Source organism: Prinia subflava, chromosome 16, assembly GCF_021018805.1.
Source record: "Prinia subflava isolate CZ2003 ecotype Zambia chromosome 16, Cam_Psub_1.2, whole genome shotgun sequence".
NCBI lineage: Eukaryota > Metazoa > Chordata > Aves > Passeriformes > Cisticolidae > Prinia > Prinia subflava.
The window spans coordinates 17,680,622-17,694,314 of NC_086262.1; positions in this window are offsets into that span (position 1 = coordinate 17,680,622).

Sequence of the window (13,693 nt, forward strand, 5' to 3'; positions counted from 1 at the left end):
CCATCCATCCAGCCCTCCATCCATCCCTCCATCATCCATCCATCCATCCATCCATCATCCATCCATCCGTCCCTTCATCCATCCATCCGTCCCTTCATCCATCCATCCGTCCCTTCATCCATCCATCCGTCCCTTCATCCATCCCTCCATCCATCCATTCCTCCATCCTTTCATCCATCCCTCCATCCCTCCTAGAGTGGGTTCCACTGGAGATGAACCCATGTAAGAAACAGATCCATGAAATACGACTTTACAATAAATTATGCAAGAACCATAAAGTCCACAAATACTTAGCTCTCTCCAGAACTGATCTGACAAGATTAAACTCCTTATGCTATTCCCCAGTTAACAGTCTACTTAATATTTGACTAAGCATTATTAAAATCAAAGACAACCAGAAAATAGCACCTAATTCACTGCAGGAAGCACGAGAGCGTGCTCGGATCGACACACACTTATTGCAGAGCTGCTGTCCCCAGCTTCATCAAAGGGATATTTAATCTCCTGGCCATCATTTATTCATGCTGATGGCACATGCAGGAAGCTGGAGCAGAGGAAGGAGCCACTGGCACACTCAGTGCTCAAGAGGAGATGGATGACTTTCAAATCCTATTACCAAGCATGGGGCTCCAGCTACTCAGAGCACTCCGTTTTCTCTCAGGGTGTCCAAAATGCATCTTTAAACCAGTAAAAAAGTGACAGCCACCCTCAGCTTACTGTGAACATCCATAATTAGCAGATTTTTTTACACAGAGAGCGATCAGGTGAGCTCAGGCTCCCCCGTGTCCTGGGAGGAGGATGGGCAGAGCCCCTGCGCCCTGGGAAGGGGAGTGCAGAGCCCGGGCAGCCCTGCAGGGAGGGGATTTGGCTGTGCCTGCTCCTCCTGCCAGGGCACAGGGACAGGGCTGGGCTCTGCCTGTGCCTGCTCCTCCTGCCAGGCACAGGGACAGGGCTGGGATTTGGCTGTGCCTGCTCCTCCTGCCAGGCACAGGGACAGGGCTGGGCTCTGGCTGTGCCTGCTCCTCCTGCCAGGCACAGGGACAGGGCTGGGCTCTGCCTGTGCCTGCTTCTCCTGCCAGGGCACAGGGACAGGGCTGGGCTGCCCCCCCAAAAGCCCTGCAGGAGCTGCCCAGCCCAGGGCTGCGCTCCAGGGAGGAGGAGCTCACCCTCAAAGGCAACAAACTCCACTTCCTGATATTTAAAACTCTCCAAAATGAGTGTTTTGTCCAGCTGCTGCTGCCAAGCAGCTCATTGCCTGAATTCTGCTCCGTTAGCCTCCAGCCTCCTTTAAAGGCTTGGACTATAAACAAACCAATAAAACATCTCTCAGCCTCTGATTTAAGCAACTTTTTAATACTTGGAGATTCATTTTTGAGCCAATTCAGTACAAAATCATTTTTATTTCCCACCAAGCAGAAATAAAAAGGTGGTGCTGGCTGCTGCAGCAGCGTTTGGAATTTCCTGGGAGGAACAAGCCCATGGAGGCTGCCCTGCAGTCAAACGTGAGCCCTCACCTGCCCCAGGTATCTCGGGCCAGGCTGGGGTCCCTGAGGTTCCCTGGGCAATGCTGGAGCCTCACGAGGCCTCCTCAGCTTGAAACATCAGAGAAAGAAACTTCTGCAGGACAGGCCTGCATTTCCTGACCCTTCCTGACCCTGTCCACCAGCACATTCCAGAGGAATTCCCTCAAAGCCCTGGAGCACAAGCTGACCTAGCCCGATGGAACACAAGAAACAAACTCTGTCACAAAATCAAAGCTGCATTTTTCTGCTCTTAGTTCATCGATTACACCAGCGAGAACTGCTGAAGCACAGCTACAAGAAAGAGCTAAACCTTGAGGAAGTTATAAATGCCTTTGTTAAAGATTGTGTTCCAGACCCCCAGCTGGCAGGCGTCACAATGTGGGGTTTTGTAAAAGTCATAAAATCAACCAAAATATTGAGTTCTCTATTTTTTATGCAGTGCAAGAACGTGCTTTCTGTTGTAGCACATTATATGTAGATATTAGATAAACATTAATGAAATTAAACTTAAAAAACACTTGAGCAATTAATAATTAAGCATTCAAAATTCTGCACATTAGACCAGTTTTGAATTAGGCCTAGTTTGCAGGGTTAGGTGATTACAGTGTTTGCACACAGAAAACACCAGATTTTCAGTGACATTCAAAGCAGTATTTCAGTGATACAATAATCACAAATATTCCTGGGATCACCCCTGCACATGTGGCTGAAGCTCTGCTGAACACCTCCTATTCCACCCTCACACCAACCAGCGAAATCAAAGCTGGTAAAAGTCACCACAGGAATCTGCAGAGCAATCCACTGAAATTCCTCAACAGCACTTCCAGGGGCTGCAGTTGCACATCCTGCATTGCATTTATTTTATATTCTCTCACCATAATCACAGCTCCATGGCTGCAATCCACCACAGAAATGAGATTCCTGGGGGGGGAATCTGGATCTGCGAGTTCCATAATTGCCTTTTCATTGCCCTCCTGGAGTTAGAATTTCTGAACAAATTAATATTAACACCATGTTCATAAGGAATGTTAGCAGGGTCCAGGGAGCAGCCCTGGAGCAGAGCAGAGCAGCTCTGGCAGTGCCAAACCCCCCAGCCAGGCACAGAGCCTGGGGAGAGGGGCTGCCCCAACAAGGGGTGAAAAGCAGCCCCAGCCCTGCCCAGCTCAGGAAATTCTGCTGCTGCTTCTTCCCAGGGCTCTCTCTCTGTGACCCCTGCACCCACAGCATCCTGCTGGGGCTCTTTTCCTGGGAGAAAGGCCAGAGTCACTGATGATTTCAGGCTGGAAAAGCCCTCCCAGTCCATCCAGTCCAGCTGTGCCCATCCCCACCCTGTCCCAGCCCAGAGCACCGAGTGCCACCTCCAGCCCTTCCCTGGGCACCTCCAAACCTCCCTGGGCAGTGCCAAGGCCTGAGCTCCCTTTCCATGGGGAAATTCCTGCTGCTGTCCACCCTGAGCCTCCCCTGGCCCCGCCTGGGGCCGTTTCCTCTCAATAAACTTGTGAGCCACTGCTCTCAGTTCAAGTGCACATTTCCCATCCCATACAAATTCACTGACAGTCCCTGGGTTCATTGGGCTCCCCTGGCTATAAACCAAGGTCAGAGATTTCCACCAGCAAAAGCCACATCAAAAGAAGACCAGAGGAAGCTTTCCTTTGTGAGAACACCGGGAAATTCTGCTTTCCTGAAAGTGGAGACATTCAAAGGGTGTAAGAGGCTGCGTGGCAAAGCCGGAGGCTCAGCAGCCTTTGTACAGCTGGAAAGGGAGAGGATGGAGAAGGATTGCCACAAGGACTGCAAACCCCTCCGTGCCTTTTCCCTCGCTGGCAGGGGGAGCACACAGGGGTTACCTGGCAGGTGAATGCCCTCTGTCACTGTCCTGTGACAGTCACAGCCTCTGCCTTCAGCCTCCCAGACCTTTCAGCACTAGCTGCAATTCTTCACTCATTTATTTCTGACCAGAACCAACCCCACCCAAATGTTTTTCCCAAGATACTCTCAATATTTGTGCCAATTAATGCAGGAGCTGCAGCAGGTGAGCTGCTCCCCTCTCCTCTGGGAATGATACATTCAATTACTGAGGGAGATGGATGAAAGCAGGGCAGCAAAACACAAGTTCTTTTTATTTCTGCTCCACGCATCACTGGATATTTCCAACTCATTTTTATGCAGAGGATTTGTGTGTTAGGAAAAAACCCTACTCACTCCCATCCTGTGCATTACGCTAAGCATTCTTTAAAATAATTTAAATTACACTGGCATTTTTGTGTCTCTAACAGCCTGGGCAATGCCAGCCTGAGCTCTGGATGTCTGTTCCTGGGGGGCTGCCCAGGGATGGAGCATTCGCATGCACAAGGGTGGTTCAAAACACAGGAGCATAATTTGCACAAATGAGGGTCCTTGGGGGTTTAGTGCCTGATCTAAGAGCAGCTGAAGGATTATCAAAACGTATCAGCCCTTCTTCAGAGTTCCAGCTCTTTGGAACTCCATGGAAACAAACCCCCAAGCTTGTCTGAGTTCAGAAGTCAGGGGAGCCCCTTCCCAATGGAAAAGTTGTGTCCGGGAGAGAGGATGTGCTCTTCTCTCCAAAGCACACAGAAACCACTCATGGTCACACTGAGCACACAGAGCCTGGAATGTGAAAACTCTTGGGCAGCCTTGGGCCTTGAGGACATCACCCTTGTGTCCAATGTCACGTGTAACCTCCCGTGCCAGCTGCTGGCCCTGCTGCCATCCCAGGGAGTGCTGAGGATTTCCAGGGACACCTTGGAGAGCAGAGCAGGCTCTGAGCTTGGACGGGGTTGATGGAGGATTCCCCTGGCTCCCATCTCCTGGGAGGGCAGGACACCACAGAGTCCCTGGGGCAGGGGGTGTGGGCAGCCTCAGCCCAAGCTCCAGCTGGAGCAGGGCCACCCCGAGTTCTGGCTGTGCCTGGGGCATGGACCAGGAGCAGAGACCCCAGGAGGCCCCAGCCAGCATCCAGGCACCCCCACAGCCAAAGCCTGCTCCTCTAGAACCTCTCCTCTTCCACTTCAGGGCTCCCACCCCTCCTTCAGTGCATCAGAGTCACTGCTTGGCTTTGTCTTGGCCTCTCCCTGGTCCCCTGGAAGCCCTCTCCTCTCAGGGCTAGAAGAGCCCCGTTCCCTCAGTGTTTGCTGCCATCCCTGGGGACCCTGCATGCACACAGCCTATCCCATTATCACATTCCTGATTTGCTTCCCCAATAACCCGAGCTCAGCCAGTCCCCCCACAGCCTCCCAGGCAGGGCTGGGGCGTGCTGGCACTGCCTTCTCTCGTCTTTTCTGAAAAATCAACCAGAGTCCACTGTGGAGGCTGCATGAATGACTGTGTCTCCATGGGGAGGTTTTGGGATTTGTTTCAAAGCCCGGGCTGTGGGCATTGCACAGAGCTGCCCCATGGGTTTGGTTATGGCCCGAGCAGGACGGGCAGCTGAGGGGAAGTGCCACAGCTCTGCTCTCCCAAGGAATCCCATTATTTCTTACTCCAGCTGAGGATTAGCCCGAGAGCTCCTTGTAGGAGGGAAGCCAGCATTTCAAATGACAGTCTTGTTATTTTGGCAGCTTATCTCTGCGTACAGAAAGCAATTATTGCTGGAATGCATTCACTTTTTGTTCAGCTTCGTTTTGAAGGTTTAGCGTCCCCTCCTCCCCACTGCTGTTCCTGGATTGCTGAGACAACACCGTGGCACAATCATCAGATGGGAACACGATGGGAAAGGAAAATGGCACCATTTTCACTTGAGCCCACAGAAATCCTGACAAATACCTGAGGACACACAAGTCACGTGCTCACGGTCACTACACAAGGAAATCCCACCTCTCTCAACACGGTCACAGAGGACCAAGGTTGGAAAAGGCCTCCCAGACTACGGAAAGTGCAGCTGTAGATCCAGCACCACCACCATGCTCATCACTGCTTACACAGAACCTCCTGAGCTGGGAGGGCCCCACGGGATCATCCAGCCCAGCTCCTGCCCTGCACAGCCCCAAAATCCCACCCTGGGCACCCCTGGAACACTGTCCAAGCTCTCCTGGAGCTCTGGCAGCCTCGGGGCTGTGCCCATTCCCTGGGGAGCCTGGGCAGTGCCAGCATCTCTGGGGGAAGAACCTTTCCCAAAATCCAACCTGACCCTCCCCTGGCACAGCTCCAGCCCTGCCCTGGGTCCTGTCCCTGTCCCAGGAGCAGAGATCAGACCTGCAGCCCCAGGTGAGCTCTCACCTCATGCTCCTCTGCTCCAGCTGAACAAACCGAATTTCCTACACCAGTTCCTCAAGTTCTCTTCTAGAAGTGCCCAGCCCAGACCTCAAGAGAGGTGGAGGTACAAGGAGGCTGCACAAAAGGAAAGGATGGAGCAGCTCACAGCAGTGAGTGGCTACTCACTCCCTGAACCTCAGAGCCAGACACAGGTGGAATAACCTGGGTTCCACTCATGCTCGAGGTACTGTTGAGTTTATCCCCTGAACTCTTAGCCAGGCAGAAATCCCGTGGCAGAGAAACCAAATCAAACCCGAAGGAAAGGCTGCCAGAGGGTACAGGCTTTGTCCTTTCTCATGATTCATTTTCACTTTGGGGAAAAGGAAGGCAAGGGCTAAACAGCATTTGCAAAAGTTTCATCCCTCTGATAATGTTATCAGCTGCTCTGCCATGTTCTTATTATAATAGAATTCCCTTTTTCCTTCGTGAAGCCTGAGCTCTCCCACCCAGAGTGACTGCACAGGGGAATTAAACACACCTGAGCCCAGAGGCTTCACTCACAGAGTCCTTTCCTTAGCAAGAAATTAATTTTTTCTGGAACTTTTCATTTTCAACTCAATCAGAGCTGAAACGAAGGCACAGAATGTTTTAACCCTTCTTGGGTAGAGAGTAGGTAAAATCCATCATACTCACAGACAGCGTTAATGTAGAACCCAGGGATGTTCAGGGGAGTCAGGCAGGAGCTGTGGAGAGGCAGGAGATGTTCCTTGCAGAGAGTTTGGGGTTGCAGAAACCTGCCCCAGTGAAGAGCAGGACGATCCTTCCTGCTCCACAAACAAGAAATGACACATTTGATTCTCAACTCTTCTTCCCTCTTTTCTTTTATATGTGTGTGTATGTCTAGATGAGACAGAATTTCCTTGGAAAAGATTAAGCTTGCTTAGTTTGAAGTGGAGATGCTGTGGTGAACCCTGGACCGGGCTGGTTTGATGCTGAAAGCTTTGAAGTGTGCTTGGATCAGGGCAGTCCTGCAGCTGGAACAGTCCTGCCAACTTCTCTTCTCTTTTGCTTCCTTGTGTCAAATCTGCCATCCCTGGAGAGGGGTGGAAGGGCAGCCCAGCCACAGCAGAGCCCTGCAAGAGGGACAAACCTCTGGTGCCTGTGCCCATCCCATGCAGGACTGCAGGTGCTGGGACAGGAGGCCAGGCTGGGTGGGCCTGGGGAAGGGTCCCTGGCCCCTGCAGGGTGGGATGGGATGACGGGATAATGGGATGATGGGATGATGGGATGATGGAATAATGAGATAATGAGATAATGAGATGGGCATTAAGGTCCCTCCAAGCCAGCCCTGTAAATGTTTCATATGATCCACAGTTCAATTCCTTAGCAAATGATTGACATCTTACTGCTGTGATTTGCAATTAAAAACCATACACTCTCTGCTAAATACTCAGTTTACAGATAAAATATCAGTTTAAGCACAAATGATTGATAAGAAAAAGAAGATGATAGAGCACAGAAGATGAATAACCTCACAGTTCAATCAAAAATCCGTTCAAAATGTATTTCATGGGTCAGGCTGAGCCAATGCACAGCCCTGCCCCAGCTCTCCCTGTGCTGCCACACAAACCCGGACCAAGCCAGGGCAGAGGGGGCAGAGCCCAGCCCCACCCTCGCTGCTGCTGCTGCTGGGGGAGAGCTTTCATTCCATTCCCATCAGGCTCTCCAGGCTGCCCGAGCTGCAGCTAATTATACAGGATTTATCTCTACCAAAACACGGGGATTAGGCAAGGCAGGAAAGCAGCTGAAATTTATTTGCAGGTTTTGTTTAATAAAAGGTATAAAACCCAGGGTTTGTACAGAAGCAAATAATTTCTGAAACATGTATCTGAAGGCAAGAGGGAGGAGATCAGCATTCAGGTTGCTGCTGTTTTCTCACCCTTTCCTGCAGCTGCCATGGGGAAAGAAAAGGGACGTGAGCTGGTGGTGCTGATGCTCCCGGTCCAGGGCTGCTCCTGCCACTGCTCCCGAGAGCCACAGCCCCCTCAGAGCTGCAGGGAATTCCCTCCCCTGCCTGTGTTTCATCCCAGATCTTTGGTCCATGGGGAGCTCAGGCCCCCCCGAGGTGACCCAAACTCAGGTGTTTGCCTGCAGGCAGGATCAGAGCCCAGGCAGCAGGAGGGAGGCACGGGGACCCCACAGGGACAGGGACAGGGACAGGCCAGCACAGCTCCTCCTGGGACAGGGGATGATCCAAACCCACACCTGGGCAGGGACAGGGCGTTTGCAGGCAGCAGCCCTGGGAGCTGCTCTGGGCTCTGCTCTCCTCCCAGGCTGGAAGGACCTCGGCTCCCCCAGCCTCTGCAGGAGCTGAGAACACCACAGGCATTGCTTTGTTGGAGTCTTTTTACCCCTGGGTGAGAAAATCCTGCTATAAACATTTCCAAAACACAGCTTTTAATCCTGACCTTTTCATTTACTCCCCTTAAATTTGGCAAAGACTGCTGTTAGTCTTATTTCTTTAAAAAGCCTCCTCAAAGCCTGTTCCCCTCTCGTGCAGTCTCCCTGGCGTTAATTGGTTGTTGGACATGGATCCTGGTCTGGCACACCCCAGGAGAACCCAGCAGCCCCTCATCCCTGCTGTTTGTGACTCCTCCACGCGGGGAGAGCTCTGTAATAAATCAGCCTCGTGACAGGAACGTTCTGCAGGTTGCACACGCACACAGAACTCAGTTCCTCACCAACTCCCTCATCATATTTACATCCCATCACTGGATTAAACAACTCCCCGTGTCCCTGTCCAGCCCCAAGCTCAGCACCCCTCGGGGAAGGGCCAGGGTGAGTCCCCAGCCCCCCGGGAGCCCTGCCCAAGGCAGGGGAGCTGCCCCAGGCAGCTCTGCCTGTGAGGAGCAGAGGGATGGAGAATGGAAGGAGGAACATCAGATGTGCACAGCCCCCCTCAACATTCACTGCCCTCAGCAGTCCAAGGACCTGAACTCAGAAACATGCAAGTAGCTGCCCTGGCAAGAAAACAGGTTAATACCAACTTTAAAGGCAACTGTTTTCCAAAATGTGTCTCTATGATGTCATAATTATCTCACAAACCCATTTGTGGGAGGAAGGACTAATATTTCCTCTCCATTAAGGCTGCAAGGAGTGCCTGAGGTCCTTTCCAACCCAAAGCACTCTGTTATTCTGTGCCTTTGCAGTGGGACCCTCAGCTGCAATTTGCCCTCAGCTTTCACCTCCAGCAGCCCAGCCCAGCCCCTTCTCCCCATCCCCACTGCAGGGTCACACAAGGCTCCTGCTGTCACATTTTCAGCTCGTGCCAGAGGCTGTTGAAGAGATTTTACAGGAGAAAGTAGCTTTCTATCTGGTCTCTCTATTTTTTGCTGCCAAGATGGAAATATTGGGACTAAAGAAGGCGAGAGGAAGGTGGAAGGAGCAGGAGCAGTCCCCAGGGAGTGCTGATCACAGCACTGCACACCAGCAGCATGAGCAATGGGAAAACAAGGAGAGAGCAGACAATTCTGGAACAGATGGTGGGAGAAGGGGCAGGGACAGCCACAGCAGGCTCTGCACAGAGCTGTGAGGCACCGAAGCAGGCCAGGCCAGGGCCCCAGGCTGTGTCTCAGGCGCCCCAGAGGCACAGAGGGCTGTGCAGGTGGCACCAGAGGTGCTCCTGAGCTGTGGGACAGGAATGTGACCCCGGGCAGCCCTCACTGCAGGCTCCAGCACGGGGAGGGGACAGCGAGGGGACACATCTCCAGTGTGAGTGCCACCTGCCCCCTCCAGGGGGCTCAGAGCAGTTTGGTGATTTGCGAGAACTGAGAGGCTGATTTTGGGTCAGAAAACGTGTGTTGTAAATAATGAAATACAGAGCCAGCAAAGAAGGGCCCGGGCTGAAGCTCAGTGACGCAATAAAGATCTGAGAAGATACAGCTGCACAGTTGGCATGATAAAATTTTCAGTGCTGTGCTGGCATTTCTCAGCTCCCAGTAAAAATAGCACCACTGGGGTGGTACCAGGGACCGCAGAGCCTGGGAGAAAGTTCCAGCCTTGTACAGGCATTAAAAATAAAACAGCCCACTGGGAGTGGGGATTGAAAACCACAGGGTGACGAATGAGGTTTGTGTGTGTGAGAACAGCAAGCAAATGCTGTGAAAAGCTCTGGGGGAGCAGGGCTGGAGCTGCTCACGCTGGCACAGCCAGGGCCGGGTCCCCATGGGGCTGTGGTGTCTGCAAGGGGACAGCCACAGCTCCCAGCACAGCCAGGACGGCAGCACATCAAACAACACCAGCTCCTGCCTCTGGTTAAAGCAGCACAGATCCAACACCAGCTCCTGCCTCTGGTTAAAGCAGCACAGATCCAACACCAGCTCCTGCCTCTGGTTAAACCAGCACAGATCCAGCACCAGCTCCTGCCTCTGGTTAAACCAGCACAGATCCAACACCAGCTCCTGCCTCTGGTTAAACCAGCACAGATCCAACACCAGCTCCTGCCTCTGGTTAAACCAGCACAGATCCAACACCAGCTCCTGCCTCTGGTTAAAGCAGCACAGATCCAACACCAGCTCCTGCCAGGGGAGCACAGATACACTGAACCAAAACCTTCCCCAGAGTCACGGAGGGACTTCAGATTTTTGGAAGCTTGTGAGGCTGCTGCCATCACCTGGAACCTCCCCAGATGCTGTGTAAATGTGTCATTGCCAGTGTAAGGCACGGCAAAGGCCACAGGAGAATCAGTCAGCAGCAGAACCCCCCCACCTCCTGCTCCAGCAGCCACTTGTGGCCGATGTTCCCGGAGGCAGCTTTGAGCTGAGGGCTGGAAGGTGGATCTGAGCTCGTGTCCTCAGCCTCACGAGCCTTCCCTGCCCCGAGTTCAGGCCAAGTCCCCGTGTCCAGCCCTGTCCCCAGAGTTTGGCACGACAGGACTTTCTGGGGGCAGGAGTCCCTGCTGGCCTCAGCCTCGCTGTTCTCTGGACCTGCCGTGAGCTATTCCAGAGCTGCTGTCTCTGGATTCAATTATCCCTCTCCTCCCCACATCCTCGTTCCCTCCTTCACTAATTCTGCAGCCGGCAGCAGCAGATGCCTTCCTATCAAAACTTGCAGTGCCGAGTGCTGACATTTGGAGATAAACAGAAAAGCACTAGACAGGCAGCTAATTCTCATCTCGCCCTGCTCAGAATCCCGATTACAATTGGCTTTTAAGATGCCTATCTGCTCACTGCTGAGCACAGCCGGGCACCCACTGAGGAAAGGCAGCGCTGCAGGTGGTGTGACACACCCAGGACCCTGTGCCACACCCGGGGCACTGAGCCCACCCTGAGCCCACCCTGTGTCACACCCGGGGCACTGAGCCCACCCTGAGCCCACCCTGCATGTCACACCCGGGGCACTGAGCCCACCCTGTGCCACACCCGAGGCACTGAGCCCACCCTGAGCCCACCCTGCATGTCACACCCGGGGCACTGAGCCCACCCTGAGCCACACCCTGTGTCACACCCGGGGCACTGAGCCCACCCTGAGCCACACCCTGAGCCCACCCTGCATGTCACACCCGGGGCACTGAGCCCACCCTGTGCCACACCCGAGGCACTGAGCCCACCCTGAGCCCACCCTGCATGTCACACCCGGGGCACTGAGCCCACCCTGAGCCACACCCTGTGTCACACCCGGGGCACTGAGCCCACCCTGAGCCCACCCTGCATGTCACACCCGGCTGGGCTCGGGACCCTGGCACAGGACAGCCCTGAGCCCCACACTCCAGGGAAGCCCCACACTGGAGCTGAGCACAGCCTCCTTCCCCAGACTGAGATATGGGATGTGCTGATCTCTCTCTGGGAAAACAATCAGCAAAAAGAACCTTCCTGAAGAGCAGCCAGCCCAGGATTTCTGTGCAGGAGAGGGCTCGGGGCACTGCACGCAGGATAAAACACTGGTGCACCCCACTGCTTCCCCCACCTTCATGCAGTGCTCCCAGCTGGCCCTGTTCTCTAACAGCTCAAAATACTAAAAGAAAAACGTCTCATCCACATCTCTGAGTTTATCCCACTTGTAGCTAAATCCTTTTAAAATTATGCTCTTGGCACTTGCACTCCTCACACACCAGCAGCTGATTATCACAGCCACTGTTGCTGTTTATCCAATTTAAACATTTTGTTCTTTTAATCTTTCCCTCTAAGTTCCTCAAGCTCCTTAATCACTTCTGTTGTACGTCCCTGGCTCGTTGACACCCACAGCTTGCTGGCATTTTGGTGCTCTTGATAATAACACTTGTAAGTTAATAGAGTCATGCCAAGAATGAATCTGCTCAAATCTACAGAAGCATTTTTAAGAGGCCAAAAACCTGTAATCCATTTTCAAACAATATGGGAAAGGCTGCACCCAGGTTTCTGCATTCCATTCTGCATATCCAAATACTTTAAGGAAATTAAGGACTTAATTATCTCAAAATTAAGGGGAAGGGATTGGAAGACACCTTTAAATCCATCTCGTTCCACCCCCTGCCATGGACAGGGACCTTCCACAGCCCAGCTTGCTCCAAGCCCTGTCCGCCTGGCCCTGGGCACTTCCAGGGGTGGGGAGTCCACACCTCAGCTGCAGAGCTGTTCACTCCTCACCTGCCCCATGGAATTCCAGCAGATCTTTTTTTGCAGGTCTCACATCCTGCCTGGTGCCCCCAGCCCCAGAGGGACTCCAGGCTTGGGCAGCCCCTGCCAGTGGGGAAAGCTCCTTCCCCCAGGAGGGGCCAGGCAGCCACACAAGGTGGAAGCCCTGCAGAAAGAGCCCAACACCAACTGTTTAACCTTTCTGGTGAGCCCTTTCCAAAACCATTTCACCTTCCCATGATTCCCAAAGCCTTTCACCACCTCTGCAGTGAGAGCTACCCCTCCCCTCAGCACCTGGAGCAGCAGCTGCCCACCCAAAAACCCAGCACAAAACCCCAAAGCACAAAGTCCTGGAGAGAAAGCCTTCCCAGGGGTGCCAGTGCAAACCCCGCCGTGCCCCGGACCCCTGTGCCCCCTGAGTCCCCTGTGCCCCCTGAGCCCCCTGTGCCCCCTGAGCTCAGCACTGCGGGGCTGGGGCTGCTCCCAGGGCTCCCAGCAGGGAGGGAACCGCTCCTGCCCAGGCCAGGGGGGGCACAGCACAATTTCCCTGAAGCTGAATCTGGTCATCAAAGGTCCTGGCAGATCCCTGCCCACCATGGCCAAAACTCAGGAGTCACCCTGCAAAAATTGATTTCTCCTATTTTGTCCTTTTAAATTTTTCCTTTCTGGTGTATTTTAAACTGCTCTGGTCAAAATTATTTCCGTTGTAGAGAAACAAATCTGCATTTCTAAAATTCTGTAATTGCTGATTATTGACAGTTGAGTCCTGCTGTGGAGAAAATGTTGTTTTCCTGTCAGACAAAGAGAGACTTCACACAGCAAATCAATTGCTCAGTGGGTCAAGTTAAAGCCAGACAAAAAAATAGACTCAACATAATTGGTTTCCAGTCAACCAACTATTTTATGACTATGCGAATAAATTCTAAAATTTACCTGTTGCAAGTGAAATGTTTGGACATGCTTATAAGATCTCTAGCATTAAACTGTTAAAGCCTAACTGGAACTCAGTGAACAACTGAGCTAAAACTTTTTATCCCTTTCTGTGTAAAAAAAATCCAAAACCCCAGAACCGATAAATCAAATCAATCAAATTCAAGTTGATCAAAATATTTACTAAATTAACATTAAGAATCTTTCACAAACTCAAACCAGTTTGCTTTGGCATTTTCAGATGATAGCTTTGATTCACCAGACTTACAGTTTCATTATTTTTAAATTTCATTGCACTGAAAAAGTGAATTGGGACTCTTTGAAGCGAGACAAAAGCCAAGGTCAGGGCCTGGTGGAGCTGAGAGCGTTTGGGTTTGTGGGCAGTGCCCACTGCCCCTCCCTGGAGCTCGTCCCCAG